At 44.8% G+C, this 17,568-nt stretch overlaps 1 long non-coding RNA gene across 1 annotated transcript; it reads left to right on the forward strand.

Moving 5' to 3' along the window:
• The first annotated feature begins 718 nt into the window (after positions 1-718).
• LOC144145358 (uncharacterized) lies at positions 719-2,028 on the forward strand. Its single transcript, XR_013317480.1, has 2 exons — positions 719-783; positions 1,836-2,028. It is a non-coding gene; the product is annotated as an uncharacterized LOC144145358 (long non-coding RNA).
• Positions 2,029-17,568: the final 15,540 nt, after the last annotated feature.

A 17,568-nucleotide genomic window follows, 5' to 3' on the forward strand; every position in this document is an offset into this window, starting at 1 on the left:
TAATACGTTTCAAAAATAATTTTTCAATAAGTTTACCAATGGAGAGCAAAATTGAAATAGGGCGATAATTACGGACATCTGTCGTATCACCTTTTTTGTGTACCGGGGTCAGTTTAGCTTTTTTTTAGTGAGCTCGGAAATGTACCGCATTTAAAAATGACATAATTATATTACTTAATAGTTCAGAAATAACTGGAACAGCAAGCTTTAAATGAAACGCCGATATATTGTCAAGTCCAGCGCTACAGTGTCTTAGACTTAGGATTGTTGAATTGACTTCATCGGAGGTTACAGGGAAAAAAAGAATGATTGGGAACAGTGAGTAAGGGGGTACAAAGATACGTTGGGGCTATCATTGTATATTTCATGGAAGTAATCACCAAAAGCCTAAGCTATGTCAGATGACTCAGTAGAGAATTGCTCTTTATACGTAATTTTATCAATTATATAACTAACCTGGGGTCTGTTTAAAAAGGCATTAAATATGCTGCCTGCTTTTCCACAATACTGCAAACATTACGCACGAGGTTTTCTTCGGGTTACGCCATTACTCGTTTTATAAATCTTAGTGCATGATAGCTGGGACACCTTGTATAGCAGCAGAATAACCTTGCGTAGCATACTCAGTGAAAATGTGACAGCAAGGTGATTATGTGTATTCTGAATCTGTGTATTCCACCTCATAATGAAACTGTGCATTCCACGTGTTTTTATTCAACAGAAGACGCACCATGCTTCGTGTTTTTAGACTACCTATTCTGCTTCTCTTCGCTGTCATCCTCGGTAAAGCTCCTTATGTTTTAAGATTTAATGTGAAAATCACTTCTTTGCCATTTAGTTCAATTCTAAATTTTTGTGTCGCTATCATTTCTCTTACAAGTAGAGCAGACTATGCCAATATCACCAGTCGGCCGCCTCTACGAACGAATTCATTAAGCGCATTTTTCTCTGTCCAAATATTATGCGGACGAGTAGCAGAAAATTTGTAGCGCGTTTGTTTTAAGGTGTGAACTTGTTTAAGACGACATTTTTTTCAGGGGAAGGCCATATTTTACAAATAATAAACAACAAACTCCACTCTTAATACTTATAAATAATAAAAGGAGGCATTTTCTCAGAACCTAGACCATCGCTCAAAATGAAGGCACTCTAAATTTATGTGCAAAATACTAAAAAAACTACAAAGGGGAAGTTTCGTTAAACCAGAGCAGTGATGGTGAATAAAGGTTATTCTACCTGGCTGGATAGCTGCAGGTTTTGTTTTGTATAATAAAAATGTCTGAAATTATTCGTCATGTATTCCAACAGTGGCCACCCACAATATGGTCGTTTTTCGTACTATTACCGGCCATAGAAAGTTTGATGTGTCCAGTCCTACAGATAATAAATAAAAAAAGGCCTAGCTTAAAAAAAGCACAAGGGCAAAGTGCTGAAAGGGCTCAGAGTTCTCAGAGTAGTTCACAAATTGCTGCACTTGTCTTTTGTGCATCGTCGCTCTACGGTCGAAAACACTTTTTCAGTGTCCGAACTGTCTAAGTGTGTTTCTTGTATTTTGTGCAAGTTTTATTTAAAATAGTAGTGATGTAGATACTTCACTATGAAATGGTTGTGAAAAAGTTAACTATTGTGGTTTGTTTAACAATCGTTATCGAATTCCTAGAAAGGTGCCCAAAAATAAACAGTCTTACTATAAAATACGTGGGCTCAAGCTCTCTACTGAGGATTTTGCCGAATGTTCAATACAATTGAACTACACGGCGACCTCTACCATTTTGAACGTAGCTTTGTAGTAGATAGTTTTTACAACCGCATGCCTGTTTTTTGTCTTTAAACAGCCTTCCTCGCAACTCCAAGCGCAGCGGCCATTGGTGCAATGAGGGGCAACAATGGAGTTGGAGGCGCCCGATCTGAAGAAGAAATTGCCCGCGCCGAAGAAAGGGCTGCAGAAAAATAAGGAAGGAGAACTGGTTCAAAATAGAATAGCGTCACGTGGTTGGAAGGAACACCAATAAACGTTTGAGGAAAATCGTTCCGTATTCTGTACAGTTTTATTTGCAACTGTAGGTCACTGTTCTAGCGAGATTATAAGAGTTTATTACGTTCAATTCATTTCGGCCGGTCTACAACACACTTTTTGAAGTATAAATGGTGTTGGTGGGGCTCTACAAAGAACACTGGGAAATCGGCGCGTGGCATCGCTGACGTTTCGGGGTGTCATATTCGAAATAATTTCAATAGAGCAGAAATGGCGTTACGCATCTCTTTGCCTTCGTTATGTTGTGTAGTTGTTTGTCTTTGCTTGTGTTATTCATTTCATGCAGCTAAGTATAAATCAATGCTTAGTTAAAATCTTGAAACCCGAGAAAGGCATCTGTGTGATATAAAATTTGTGTTAACACACAGAAGGTGGAAGCAATGCAAATGCTATCAGTAAAACGATCCAGCGTTCAGCGGAGTTAGTTATACGAAGAGGATTCTCTACACGAAAACGCCATTCCAGCATGCTCAGCAGTTACAGGGGGATATAACCCATGCCCATACCGAGAGTTTAGTGCCCTACACCAACAAGGTCTCAGTGCTCACAGGTTGGAGTAAATCACCATCCAAAACAACTGATCACAAAGAACTCTGATAAATGGACGATAATTGCAAGAAATAGCTTGTATTAAGATAGAGTTTACAAGCCTTAAAGAGACACAGGCATGACACAGCCTCAGACATCCGCAAATAAGGCATAATATCCAAACCATTGCCGACCACTTTACAAGAGGAGAAGGAATGCTCCACGGCTTTGCTTAGAATTTAAGGGAAGTAGCTCAGAGGGCAGTTGGTTGGAATATGTAAACTTTGAAGTGGGCTCAAAATTCCCGTAATCATTTTAAGTGGATCCACCCTATCTATCATTATCGTCGGCACAGCGACGGAATCTTCGTGAAGGGTATGGCATGCGCCCCATTGTACGTGTAGCCTAAACACACATAGTGTCCCAGAAGTTGTGTTTGGAATACAGGCACCGAAACCTCCAGTTTTTATTGCTGTCACTTGGACCGTTGTGGACTCCGTCGAGTCGAAAGAAGGCTCCTTCAAGACTCCTCTTTTCAATATTCTGGAGAATACCGAGTGATAACGGATGTGATAAATATTTGTTACAAACCATACTATACCACTTCCAGACGTTCAACAAAGAACACTTTTCAGGTTCCCCAACTGAAGTCGCCCCACGATCCCAGGCAGCACCGGACTGTACGGCCTAAATCAAGCCGGTGTACTTTGGCCGGTCGTTTTCTGTCCGGCCTTTTTCCGGCAGCCATGTTCGGCCCGTGTCCAAATGTGGGCCTTTTGGCCGTATACGGCCGTACTCCCATGACTGTCCAGCGGCCAGTGTCCGTCGGCCAGTTGACCGGCTTACGTTCTTACGGCCAGATTCCAGCCGTGGGGTCCGGCCATTCCAAAGCCACCCGTGTACGGCCCAATTGCGGCCACCGGAGGACAGCCGAGATGCAGTAGTCGGACTCCAGCCGGACTAAAGCTGCGGGAAATACGGCCGTGCTATGGGCACCCGAGTTCAGCCAGAGTACGTTAACTGTACTAAGGCCGGTAACTGCATGTAGCGCAAGCAGATGACTCAGTCGCGCTGTGCAGCAGCACAAACTCAGCATTTTGCGCTAGCCAAGTTTGTAATTACAATATACCAAGCCTTCCGCGATTACTTCAACATTTTTTTCAGTTTTCTTTATGTTCACTTTGGTGCCACATTTTCTACGAGTATGTCGGTGAACTTATACAACTATATATAATGAGCATGAAATATATATATCCTTAAGATGTTCTGCTTAAAGGTAAAAATTCTTGGTGGGCAATTTTAAACCCGATCAAAGTTCACACTCCCGATATTGTCAGCAAATAGTGGTAATGCTAATTAACCGACAAAAGAAGCTCAGCTAGCTAAGGCAAATATTTCTTGAATTGTAGGTACAGCAGAAGGTTAGCACTAGACATTATATAGCGCTGTGCATATATTTAGTAAGTTTTAGTAAGGTAGCTTACGTTGATGTGTAAAAATTGTTTTGTTTCATATTTTGTCTGAATATTGCAATATAAGTTACGGCAAACTGTTGTATTCTTCAGTGACGATTTATGAGCGCAGAAATACCTATAATTGGGCGGCTGAGCACGATCACGCTTTTTCGATTTCTGGCAGCGGCGGTAGGTTTCCTCATACAGGCGAAAGAGAAATACGCCCGTGTGTTCGAGATTTTGGCACACGTTAAAGATCTCCAGGTGGTCAAAACTTATCCGAAGCACTAAACCATGCAGTGCTTCATCACCTTAGTAGCGTTGGTGCGTTAAGCCCTACAATCAATCAATCAATCAATCAATCAATCTATCTATCAATGAAATATTCATTCAATCAATTTTGATTATAAACAATTCAGGTAATTAACCGAGCAATAAAGACAGTACGGCAGCATTTTACAGTTCGGCGGTATCAGGAGCTTCAACATGAGTACAATATGTTCCTTAAGTCCCCGCCCGGGAGCATAAGCAATATTGCTTTGTTGAGGATGAACTGTCCTGCCCACTTTTATCTGTGCTGCTGTCTGCGTGGATTGGGGTGCCATTTCGTGAGAAAATGCGAAAAATGTGTTGCGGAGGATATTTTATGTTTATTGCATAGCTCATACAAGTAGCTTCAATAAAATGTTAGGCGTGGATGATCTTTTCTAATTCATTTTTCACTAAAAGCCCATGTATATCCTGATGACGGAGAACATATTTCTGCGTCTGTGCAGGAGTTTCCATTAAAACCAGTCTTCTGTTTTCTAGTTAATTCGTCTTTACTTAGAGCATACATTCTTTGCTCCAATTTAATGAAGCCAGGCCTAATAATTGGACCAGAACGAATTCCCCAGTCATCACGAACTGATTTCCTTTTAAAACATGTCACTTCCAGTGCGGAGGAATGTTTTACCAAGAGGGTTGCGTAGAGAATGTAATTGAAACACTAGTGGATGTATTATTCATACCAAACAACATAGTCAAGGCAACACCGAGCGGTTGAAGAATCATCAATATAAAGAAAAATACCATAAAAATATCCGGAAATGAAAGACCTGGTTCAAGTGCAATTTATCTTCCTTGTTATGGGAATAGGTTAACAGATATCTGCACGCTGAAACAAATTGTTCCTGTTGCATTTTCTGAACTGCTGAGTACACACCTGCTCTTCAGCCTATACACAGCTTAGCCTTCTATAACGACCAAAGCTAGGAGGCATATGTTTGGATTTCTGTAACTTCCTTCATGAGTATACATTATTCGTGTTGCGGCTTCGTCGTTTACAAATACCGGCAATCGTTACCACGCATTATCCCCAGCTAACGCTACTTGAAAAGTTTATTACCCGAAACCATCTCTAAAAGGGGTTTATCAAGGTGTTGCAGTGGTCCGTACGACCCAAAATAGGTAAGCTAAGAATACATAAATTTAAAACAGGTTGGCATGCGTGTATACGGGCGTAAACATGACTGAGGTAATTAATTTAGACAAAAGGGGCAATGTATAGCCGCACACCTCTTCATGAATTTGTCTCCATTACTGAACGTTCACAAAATAGTTTCCTATTAAGTTCCTCTAAAAGATTATTACTAGTACAAAAGTCTCTTATTAAAAACATCGTAAATTGAAATTTTTTTATATCAGTATATTTTGTCTTCGTAGTATTACTTTTCACAGATACGTCTAATGTTAAATGGTTAAAGTTGCGCTGGAGCTACCTTGGTGCCAGAAAATAAGGTACGATATAGGGGGAGGCGGTGGGCAGAAGATTGATCCTGGGGAAAAAAGGACTTAACCCTAGCGAGGGCACAGAAGGTGTGAATATTCTGACTTAACACTTTCCCACAAAAAGAGTGCTATTCTGCCTGTCGCCAGCGCTTGGGGCCATCGCCGACTGGAGGTGTCCCCAATCGCATTACAACTCGGTGGCTGACCTGCACGCACGGCCATGTCAATTCACGTTCTGGGATTAGAAATTGATGCGGCTGGGTCAGCGTCTATGTGGCTACATTCCGCTCGCGAGCAAGATGGGAAGATGCTCCCCCTCATCCGACGCATCTTACAGAAGTCTAGTGGAACTTGTGCCAAAATGACTCGTCTATTAATGTGGTCTGTATCCAGCTTGTGCTTGTTTACCAGGGCCATTCCAACAGCTGAATCAATCAATCAATCAATCAATCAATCGGTTTATTTCCCAGAAATACATCTGGAGAGGTCCATGGGCTAAAAGCAGACTTAACCGCTTGACTGGGCCCATGAACCCTTACACATAAGGTGCAGTGGCCTCGAATGGAGGCAATTAATCGAGCCACAATACGTGCAATCACTTGCCTCACTAGGATAACACCAATTCCTTCTCTTAAACTGAATCTCAAGTTAACACCTTCGATGAGCTTGTGCATGAGCGTCGGTCCGGCCGCATGCATAAACTCCTGTTTGTTGCTGAGGCAGCGGTGTTAGGAAACTTCATCTGTCGTTCACTACCCACATCTCTAGCCTGCGTCACTACCAGGCCACGGTGCTATACCACAAGGTGACTGACAACAGGCGACTAGCGCGACTGCACACTCCATTCAAGAGACATTATGAAACGCTTTTTACGGTTTCACAAGAACTGGCCGCTTAGTCTAAACCCCAGGTGCTGCAGGCAATTGTGGTTTCTGGGGCCAAGGACGACGTGGTGACCTCAACACTACAACGTACTTCCCAACCAGAGTCCTGTCAAACGTCTTTCTGCGAAATACGCCGCACCCGGCCGTCAGTGCTGGACGAGCTTACGGCCATCCGGGACGACTTGCAAGCACTAACTCCTGCTCTTGATCAAGACCCTGGAATTGCTGCTTTACAAATTTATAGAAGCTCCCCGGCGGCCATACATGATTTACATCGAGTAAATACCAACTCAGCTATCAGGAGGGACATTCATGACATAGGGGATACGTACTTTTACCCTCTTTGGTGCTCGTGGGTACGGCGAAATACTCTCCCCGCTCATATTGCGGCGGTGGGTGCTTGCACATTGCATTTTTTCCACGACTATTGCCTTTACTGACATTAGATACCCCAAGACCATTTCTCCAAAGGAAAGATGTTCATCGCGCCACACGAGCTCTAATTCCACCATGTGGAAATAACCTTCCTATGCTATCACGGATATGCTGTGTATGTACGGCGACGTTGAACATTAGACTTAGAACGAAGTCCTTCCGTATGTCACGTTTGCGTACAACACGGCTTTCCATGAAACTACGCAGATGACATTGTTCGACTTCTCTACGGAAGACGACCCCCTACGATGCTTAATGCCATGTTTCGGAACATAGACTACGAGGACCTAAACGCCGAGGTCTTAGGATTACTTTAGCGAGCAGAGGCCCAGTACCTCGCTTGAGTTCACACAACGGACCAGCAGCTGGTGGATGCCGGACGCTACAACCTCCGACGCCGAGCCGCCGAGTACCGCCCAGAGGATCGTGTGTGCTTTCGACTTCATTCGATGACGTGGGCACAGTGAGAAGCTTCTGCGATGGTATTTTGGGCCCTACCGAATTTTACGTGTTCACCAACGTACCTACGAGGTGATTTTCAATGGTGATTCCGGAACATCACGAAGGAGTACGTGGCACGAAATCGTCCATATGGTTGGCCCTAAATCTTACTACGCGAGATGATGGACTTTTTCGTTCTTTGTTCAGAGGGTCTTTGATTTTAGTGTCGGGTCGATGCGCTCTTATAGGGGGGCTAATGCCGCTAATCTTGCATTCGGTGTGCTTATGTTTTGTTTTTGCAGACAGGCTGCGCTGGGCTGAGTTTTCTGTGTTCTCCGTCTCCAAAGTGAAGCGCGTGTTCCTTCATTATCTTCTTTGATAGCGATAGTGTTTTGAACTAACGTCACAAGACTACAATAAACTTGTGCCATCTATAGTGTTCTGGATGTAATTCGACGTTTCGAGAAACACACGCGCCGAGAGAAATGCCCGCAGAGCTATGCCACGGTATTCAATTCACCGACAGTCGCCTGCGGTCATAACTTTTTTGAATGCTGCTCTTCGCCTCTGCATACTTTTAGTGGTTAGTGGAGAACAATTTCTGTCAAATTACATTTTTTTCCCTTCAAGTTAACTGCGTCATGTTTGTCTTCGCTGCAGTACTGTGTTGAAAGATCGTTACACAATGAAATATTTTATTAGTCATCGTAACAACTTGGACTGACTGGAGGCGGAAGTCATATATGACAGAGCTGACTACAGGTTCGGTTTATTATCGGGGATTAACGAGCCGACGCTTCACAGGATATAAATGCGCACCGCAGTGGATGTTCCCGACTGCAAATCTTTACTGTGTGCCGAAATCTTGAAGACAAGGGTGTTTTTGCCTTTTGCTTATATTAGAAAAGCGGCCGCCGCGCTGGGAATCAAACCCGCGTTCTTGGGCTCAGCAGAACAACGCGTTTTCCACTGAACCACCGCGGTGGGTCTGACTACTGCTTCAAGGATTGGAATGTCAAGTGAGCGGTTAGGTAAACGGTGTTATGAGTGTGGCGCGGTTGAGCATACTGGGACGCAATGTTGGGTTGGTTTCAGGAACAGTGTGATTGCAGTCAGTGCGCTGGTGGGCTTGCTTCTTTATAAAAGAAGTGAGATCGTTCGGAAGCATTTGAGGTTCACCAAGTGCCTTAGCAGTGTTTACGTGCGCTTCTGGTGAGGCCAGTTTACTAGTGATGCCTACTGTGTTCCAGCTTTCCTGAATGAAGGTTTAGCAGTTGATTTCTGTTTTTATGAGGGGAGTTCGGCGGGTTGTGGATGGCATATTATGACGTTGCTTGCGCAAGTGACGTTAACACATCAATGTTTTTCCCACAGCTGGTGTAATCTGGTCCCACAGGAGAATGTTCGGGAAAACCTTGGGGCTGCTGGGATGGGGAACGTAGCGGAGATGCCTGTGGCCCGCCGGCACAGGGGAGGGGGGGTAGGTGTCTCATCACTTGGGTTAGCGGGAGCACGGTGCAGACCGCACCCGATTCGGTATTATATATTTACAGCTTCCACGTGAGGAGTCCGAGGTGGTGGGTTGAGTGTAACGGTGTAATGCAGTTAAACAGCCTAGTTTAACGTCTGTGCGCTGCCAGGTAGGGGTATTGTAGGATAGGGGAAGGAAGGTCATTTGTGGCGTTTGTTGTGCGCTACTCTTCGTTCTCTTTGCCTGTTGTAGCAGTGTTTCTAGCGCCTTCTTTTTTATTGAATGACAAAAAGAAGTTATTGACACCAGGAATGAACGTGGCTACCCCTTCTCACGTAAGGGTGTATGCTTCTTATGAATTGATTGCAAAGTTCATTGAGGTATAAAGAATCTTAGACAGAATACCAAACTACAACAAAGTGCACAAAAAACAAAAAGCTCAACAATTCTTCCCTTAAAGTAACTGTATACAAGTACGAATTGTAAGTATGAGAAATGATACAGAGTTATTTGACATTGAAACAACAATGGAGAAAAAATACACGATACACACGAGATACAACACAATATAAACAAACGAGATCAAACAATATAAAATAGACACGAGATAAAACACAACAAGAAGTGCACATTGCCGATGTAAACTGTTAAATGTTCAGTTGGGGGGATCTCCGAAAAGTGGTTCTTTCCTCGGTACCGTGTGTGTAGTTCCTGAATGTGGGGAGATCGTTACGCTTCATTTTGAGATAAAGAATTTCCGCGTACAGTAAAGCGTGTGATTTAAAGTTACGACAACCATCGAAAAGTTACTAGGCATGTTCGGAAGGTATAGTGTCAAGAAAAAAGGGTCAAGTTTGGTTTAGTGAAGCCACGGTGTTACAAAATGCGGTGCTAGCATTAAACTATAACCGGGTACTGGGGGTCGCCAACTGGTGGAGAATATATTCGAGTGAAAGAAATGAACACGCCTAACACTATCCTGGGGAAATCAAAATTCCAGCATATGAATAAGAAGGAGAGAGGAGGAAGAGAAGGCTAACGCCGAAAGTTTGATCAGAGGAAAGACACGTCCATTTCACATAAGTTTTATTGATGGCATACGACGCTGACCTATAGATGAGGTAGGAATAATGAACCTTGCGATTGTGATGCCTTTTAAAACAATATTCGAGAAAAAGCCTTCAGCTTTTCAAACGAATGATCAAGAGTGTTAACATGCTTTGATAGATACACAGAAGGGCCGGTTAGTTAATGAGAGTGGGGATTGTTAATTTCAAACAAAACGGTGTTTCAGTGTGGCCGATGTATTGTTTGCCGCAAAACTTGTATTCCTGCGGGAATACGACGTTGGCATGGTCGGAGTTAAAGTTCCATATAACATCACGGTATAGTTTGAAGCTGCGCTGGCGGGGCGCGGGGTGGTGGTGATTTGTGGGCGTTTGTTACAGGGCATGCAACCAGTGGTCGGCTGATGCTGGATTTAGTGAGAACGTCACCCACATTTTTGCTACGTCTATTTGCTACGTCTAGGAAATATTCGTGTTAGGCGATCAGTTTGAACAAGAATATTGTAATGTATACTTAGTACGGATGCAACTTTCGGGCAGGAGGCCGAATGGATCAAAACGAGGTTTGTTTGTGGATTGGGTTTCGGAGCTGTTTTTGCGGAGAATTTCTGTACTGTTAAACTGGTTAGCTCGTGTAATTGCTTCGTCGATCACCTGCTCCGGTTATTTTTGATTCAAGAGCACGGTTTCAAGAGCGGCCTTTGGGGCTGATTGATAAATATTATTTGTAGTAGAAAAGTCTAGATTTAGGTGTGACAAGACTATTAACATTTTTTTGTAAGCAAGCTCTGCCTGCCCTGTATGACTAGCGTGAGAGAACCTTAAAAATGTTAGTTGCTTCATAAATTTTTTTCGTAGTTTCTTGATGTCTAGTAGGAAGTTTCACTCCTCATTTAGAAAAATGCCCAAAAACGTCTGCCCCTTTTTTCACTGAAATTTGTTTTCCGTCCAGGGTAACAAATGGATCTGGCCGCTTGCCTCGTACATTTAAAAAATTTTGCAGGAAGTTTTGTCTCCATTGAACTTAAAACCGTTTTGGTCTGCCCACCTCGAGAGACTATTCACTTCCACTTACACCTGCCTCTCCCAAAAGGACCTATGACAAGACTCAAGATATATCGGCCCGTCGTCCACATACAAAGAATAAAAAGTTCCTATTGTAAAACATTCTTTAAACTATTTATTTTAACAAGAAAAGGTGTGCAACCCAGAACACATACCTGTAACACACCAATTTTTTGGGTTAACCTGCGGGAATAAATAGTGCAAGCTGCACTCGAAATGTCCTGAGAGTAAGGTTATCCTCCAGTATATTAAATATATTGCCGCATAGCCAAACGCCACGAGGTACAGTAAAATGGCAAAATGCCACGTGGTATACAGGCTTTATCTAGATCAAAAAAAGTTAGAAATACAGTGCTCTTTATGTGCAAATGCCTCTCTTATGAAAGCGTCCAACAGTACTAGACTGCCATCTGGGGTCATCATCTTCCGCGGCGGGGCCCACCACATCGTAGGAAGGAACAACAGTTCCTCCAGCTAAACGAGGCACCCGCGCCACATTCTGGGGTGCCTTGACTAGCGCCAAGTTATCGGGAACACCAAAAGTTCTGTTTGGTCTACCGTTTCAGCCAGTCAAGGCAGCCGCGAAAGAAGAGCCGAAAGCTACCCTAACGGCACCGGGTACCCCAGAACGTGATGCGATTCGTGAAGTCTACGTTTCTACAATAGATGTGCCTGGCCGCGCATCTGCAGAACTGTGAGGCAGTTTAGCGGGTTTTAGAACTGTGGTTGTTTCTACCGGGATGATTCCATTTAGCTTTCCTTTTTGTAGAGTGTGTGTTTAGCGTCGCCTCCTTTGGTGTGTTCTCCGCGTAGTCGATTTCTTAAGCTCTTTCATATATATCTCCGGCTTCTCTTGAGACCCGTGTTCCCTCTCGTTTGTTGCTTGTCACGTGTGCGCATCTTGTTTATTCACACCCGAATCCTGATATCATCTCACCTACAGGGTCGTAAAACGTTATTTCTTCTTGGGCAACATAAACGGGAAAATTTAGGTCAGTCAGTCTGTCTGTCTGTGTGCCTGTCTGTCTGCCTTTCTGCGTGTCTGTCTGTCTTCTTGTCTGCCTATCGGCCTGTCTGTCGGTCGGTCTGTCTATTTCGCTGTCTGCCTGTTTGTCACTCGCGTCATCATTCGGGCCAAAACTAACGGAGTACTTGAACAAGACGTTTATATAGAAAAAACTGTAACAATAATATAAACTGGAACACACTCCGTACGTTACTACAGCCTTCAGAAAAAGAAAACACTTTGAGGGGAGTCATTGTAGTTCCGGAGCAATATTTCCCAGCAACGGTACGGTGGACGAAAGGTAACCGAACAACTACACCTTTCCTGGAAGTACCGTTCCAAAGATTCGATTGACGGATGTCCCGCCGTATACAAGGAGATCCCCCAGCCATCCGTGATATCGTATTCTAGCTCGTGCGGTGGGCATTATCCTTGTCCCTGTACGCTGTCGTGTTCATAGTCTTAACGTGGGATTGAGCACAGCCACTTTTGTGCGGTCACCACACCCTGCTCCTCTTCCGAAGTAGAAGTTGGGAGAGTCTTCGAGTTGGTTGGTGAGCCCAGACTAGCAGTGCAGGATTGGCTGCGCAGCGCCATATATATTTTTAACTTTACAAAAAAGAACTGCCTGACAGAAACATGTAAGAATACACACGTTGTCAATACCAGTAGGGCCTGTCAGTAGCCAAAAAAGTAGGTATAGCATCATGCCAAAATAAGTACAGCCAGAGAAATACCAAGGTCGGCATCATTGGCTTATTAACCCATTACGGACTAGGCAATGTCTAACATGCTCGAAGTGAAGAGTAAGGGCATCCAACTGGGACAAAAACGATGCAGCAACAGAGGGCAACCGAGGTCACCACCGAAAAGTCCAAAGCCTAGAGCACACATGCCGATGTAGCACAGGGTGGAAGTTCACTCGATCTCTGTTTGAGTAGCACATTGTTTTGTACATCTTCGTAGGGCGCTGTCACGAAGGGGGCGTGGTGCGTCGACAGAGAACTCTCACAAGCCGAACGTATTTTATGAGCAGCAAGGGTAGGTGGGATCGGCTATCCTATAATGGCAGCATCTATGATCCCTGTAGGGTGTTTCCCAAAGGTAGGTATTCCGGGAGTTCGGGTTTTGCAACGCATGTGGCCCGGCAGCTGAGAGTGCACGGAGGTACGGAGCCACTGGTAAGGAAGTGTTTTCGTTGGTGTGTTTCGTTGGTGTGTGGCATGCGCGTGTGAGCAAGACCTCCACCCATCTTTCCGCTAAACTGTGGGGAATGCAATAAAAATTGCGCATTAAAACGTTGCGAGGGCTCAAGAGAGCTCGCTTGTTTATTTTTTACAAATGCTAGCTGAATCTTCAAAGTGAAACAGCACTTGCCTAAAAGTCTGGTAGTCGTCTCAGCGTTTAAGCAACCTGAACCATTCGAGTTTCTCCAGCCAGTCTTCGGGATCATCCAAGGATGACCGCGGAAAAGATAATCCTGGTGGTGAGAGACTACTTTGCGAAGTTGTTCGTCCCTACAAACAGGTTGCAGGTATCCCACAACCTACGTGGGTGAGGGACAGTATTGCGGATTTACCACTCCGGAATGGGAATGCCTCCGGATTAATTACTTGTTTTCGAGATGCCGGAATGGAATGGGAATCGAATGAGGACAATACTTGGAGGAGTAGAAAGGGAATGTAATTAAGTGCCTCATCGTCAGAGTGGATTGGGATTGGAATGATGATTTTTAGACCACCACGTCACCATTCGTGGTGCCTTCTGGCTACTTAATTATTCTGTGGCGATGGCTGCGTCGGTATATCTCAAAGGAAACACCGTCGACGTAAACGAGAACGCATACCAGGCATCCCGAGTATCTGATTCCGCGTAGCCTTCGGGTGCTTATGTTAAAGTGAACTTCGAGCGGAGCAATCGCGTCCAGCCGGTGACGCCGTTAGGTCCGCTCTTCCTGCTTTGGAAGGAATTTGAGGCAAAGCTTTATCTGTACATCTGTCAGTGCCTTCCATGGCAGACGGGTGTCTTTGTGGCAGGCGCCGTGTGCCCCCGCCTGCCCGCGGAGAATGGACTCGAAGAGCAGGGGGGATGGTAAAGTACGAACGGGGAGCCTCCGATGACGCAGTGTTTTTCACTGCAAGCTGATGCTGCGAAATCTTCGGGCTAACAACAAAAAAGTGTTCGCGCTTGAAACATAAAACAACGAGTCTGCTTGGCGTTTTCCGACCCACCTTCCGTACCTGGCGCGCAATGATTAGCGTTGTAGCCTTTGCCACTTGTAAGCCGACGAGGTAGGCACCTCCCTCGAGTACAGCGCCAACTTGTCGGCCATCTTTTCATTTGTTGCAGCGGTGCCCCGGGGCTCCAGAAAATCAAAACCGAGGCAGCAAAAAGAAAATAGGGGGTGCCCTGCGTGCTCGGCAGCCGCCATAGGCGTACGAAGAGAGTTTTGGCTATGTTACTGAGCATTCCACTTCCACTCTTGGCTACGGTAATAGGCAGCGGGGAGATACGATTATATAAGAAGTTTTAAAGGACAATGTGGAAGACATAGCTGCTAATGGGCGTTTGTTTCTTACAGTTTCAATTCCAGCAGCTATCTTTTTAGCGAGTGCTTTGACCGTTCTCAGCAGTGGAACACCGTACCTGTTCGCCTTTGGGTTGCTCTGTTTAAGGCAACAAACGTACCTGATTACTGAGGCCATATTTGTCAGCTTGAAAATTAGATCATCACCAATATTCAGGTACGATGGCGGAATTCAAAACTTTGGTCAGGTTTTATGCATATCGGTTGCGCATTCATAGAAAAAAACTGCCTGACCTTTCTTTTTTATTTTGCCAGGGCTCCGGCCACGATATGGTACTATCACCTTAAATGAGGGGGTCATAAAATAATGTCCTGTATGAAAGGAATTGGGCTGAGGTAGCGCCAGGGCAATGAAAAAGTGAAATGGAGGTCAATGGGGATGCTCTGGCGACTTTCCTACGGTGAATGCAAAACTGTTAACGGTGTTCCGTGAATGCTCCTTGCTGTAAATTCACTTGAAATCATTCAAGTAAGCATTCCGAATGCGTGTACATGGGAGAAAGCTCCGGAAGACATGCCTGTAAGTTACGCCAGCATACTAATTACCCTTGTATGACGTTACGCAAAGCAGATACCACGTGACAGAGTGCTACTAAACCGAAAAGGCACACATAAATCTGGTTAGTCTTTATTTCATTTCGCGCAAAAATAAACCATTAGAACTTGTTACTATGCAATAATTAGGGTGTCGGGATCCCGCTATTGTTATAAAACGGAGGCGGTATGAAACTGCCCATTTTTGAAGCCAGAGGTTCTTTAGTGGGACCGATGGCGTTCTGTCAATAACTTATACATTTCCACATCGACCTGTTGCTCGACCTAAAATTTCTGATATCATCTCTGGACCCACGGCGCGTTCGTGAAACCAGGGACCACAAATATTTTTTTTTGCTTTTTCTCTCTGAAACCAGGCTTATATTTTATCAAAACATTAACTTGAAAATCGAAAAACATGAACGGTTGTAAATAAGACAACACCCGTGTCTACCATGATGGGTACAAACGTTTACCTTTGTTTCACCCACGTCGCACCTGTTACGTTTACAATGCTCGTAGATGCGTTGAATCAGTGAGCGAAAAATCATCCCGTGGGTTTGTTCTTCGCTTGCGATCTGGGTATTTGAAGGTTTGGTGATCGGTTGTACGCACTTTCAGCGAAACTTTGATGAATTTTAAAGCAAAGCTTTTTAACTCTACCCCCCAAGGGTTGTTTCGCGACCGTTGGTGTCACCAGAAAACTCCAGCGAACAAATAAAAGAATTTACTGGCACCGCCGGGAATCGAACCTTCACTAATAGACTAACAAGGCAAGAGCCCCTTGTCTTACCGATTTAGCTACAAGCCCACGCAAAGACGGGGAATACAGGAGGTGAACTTACGAAGCACAACTACGGGTTTAGCCCCTGCATTCTCGCAGAATACCACGTGAAAGCGTCACGCGACCGCTCCCGCCCGTCTAGCGACCCTGTGCGCACCTTGCTCATGTGCTAAGGTTTACCAAAAAGAGGAAGTTCACACCAATGCATGGCATCTCACTTCTAGTACACCAATGTGCTAAAGCCGTGGCCTCTAGTGTTCACGTAACAAATCACAGCTCCTTGTCGTCCTCCCTCACGCGAAATCAAGGAATACATTTAAATACTCCTTGACGGCCAGGCTATCACTCAAAGCCCAAGCATCAAGATCCTGGGCCTACATCTCGAGGAAAACACCAAGAGTGACGTCTCCTTGCGGCGCCTCAACAGCAATAATCAAATCATACACATGATTAAGCGAGTTTCCACAAAGAAGCGAGGCATAAAGGAATCCGGTACCTTTCAAATATTTGAAGCTTTTGTCCTATCGAGAGTCACTTACATCAACCCCCTGTCTTCTCGACAAGGAAGACATTGAGATACTTGATATATTGATTAGAAAGGCGGTCGAGCAGGGCTTTGGTCTTCTCATGAGTGCGTCCACACAGAGCCTGCTTTGCACGGGGCTCCAACACACGGTGGAAGAGGTGATAGAAGGCCATCTTTCTAACCAGATGGTTCCACTAAGAACTGTGGTGGGTAACCGCATGCTTCACCAGATTGGCTAGGCCACCCAGAATGTCACTCCACTTGCCCTACTCCTAGACCCTTGGTGACTAAAACTAAACATGCTCCCGTTGCTTAGAAATATGAACCCCTCACATGACGAGGGTCACCGAGAAGCACGGGCTGAAGCGCTAAACACCACCTACTGTGGGGATCATGCAGTTATCTACACAGACGCCTCCAAACATTGAGGGCAACAATACGCCATCATCGTGGCTACCTCCGGAACCAACCTCCTTGCGTGTACCTAGCTTAGGACCCATGAAATGACGGCAGCAGAAGAGGCAGCCGTTACTTTGGCTCTCACTCAACCAGGGGTTCAGAGGCTTGTCACCGGTTCCCAGCAAGCCAAGTGGAATTACCAGTCTGGTTGGGTATCCGGCCCTGCACTGCGCCTGCTTAAAAAACACTCCCCAAACGGTTTCATTCATCTCATTTGGACAGCCCCTCAGGCTTCAATATAGGGCAATAAATACGCCCACCCAACAAGCCTGCGCTTTTACCTCCCGTGGTATGGAGCTGCACGAGGACAGTCACGCGCTAGTCACGTTCAGGGAGATAACCCAGCATTATCACCTTCTAACACAGACCGTACCTTCGCCTTGCCCTGATGTTTCCAGAGAACAACAAACTACCCTACGGCTCATACAATCCGGGCTCCTTCCCACAGCCTACGCGTATTCACTTAATGCATCCGAATCACTACGACGCTGAATGTGAATTTTGCTCAGAAGTAGGAACACT

Source organism: Haemaphysalis longicornis, unplaced genomic scaffold, assembly GCF_048455015.1.
Source record: "Haemaphysalis longicornis isolate Haplotype H1 unplaced genomic scaffold, Haemaphysalis longicornis Haplotype H1 scaffold_7, whole genome shotgun sequence".
Classification (NCBI taxonomy): domain Eukaryota; kingdom Metazoa; phylum Arthropoda; class Arachnida; order Ixodida; family Ixodidae; genus Haemaphysalis; species Haemaphysalis longicornis.